The following is a 632-nucleotide window of genomic DNA, read 5'->3' on the forward strand; positions in this document are numbered from 1 at the left end:
AGAAAGCAAACAGCCTAGTGCTTGGAGTCCTCTTTGAATATTTCAAGAGCAATGTAAGTTTAGACATAGGGCATAATTTTTCAGAAAGCTGAGAAAATATCGATTCTTAACTAGTATAACTTTTACCAGATGGTAAACTGATGAACATCCCAATTTCTAACACCGTCTATACTAGGGTCAGTACCACCTTCCGGTAACCTCTAAGAAATGCTCGAAACTACATGACCTTCGGGAAACAAAGTCCTAGAGGAAGTCCCTTTTCTTTCTTTCTTTTTTTTTTTTTTTTTTAGAGACAGGGTTTCACCATGTTGGTCAGGCTGGTCTTGAACTACTGACTTCAAGTGATCCTTCTGCCTCGGCCTCCTAAAGTGTTGGGATTACAGGCGTGAGCCACCTTGCCCAGCCACCAGGAAATTTTGAATAAAAGTATGGGAATTCATGAGCAAGTCTTGTGTGTAAGCCTAGGGAGCTGGTAATTTGCCTCAAATAGAACATTTTTTTTCTTTTTTCTTTTTCTTTTGAGACGGAGTTTCACTCTTGTTACCCTGGCTGGAGTGCAATGGCACGATCTCGGCTCACCGCAACCTCCACCTCCTGGGTTCAGGCAATTCTCCTGCCTCAGCCTCCTGAGT

This window comes from Sapajus apella, unplaced genomic scaffold (genome assembly GCF_009761245.1).
Source record: "Sapajus apella isolate SASKATOON/1434 unplaced genomic scaffold, GSC_monkey_1.0 scaffold4710, whole genome shotgun sequence".
Classification (NCBI taxonomy): Eukaryota; Metazoa; Chordata; class Mammalia; order Primates; family Cebidae; genus Sapajus; species Sapajus apella.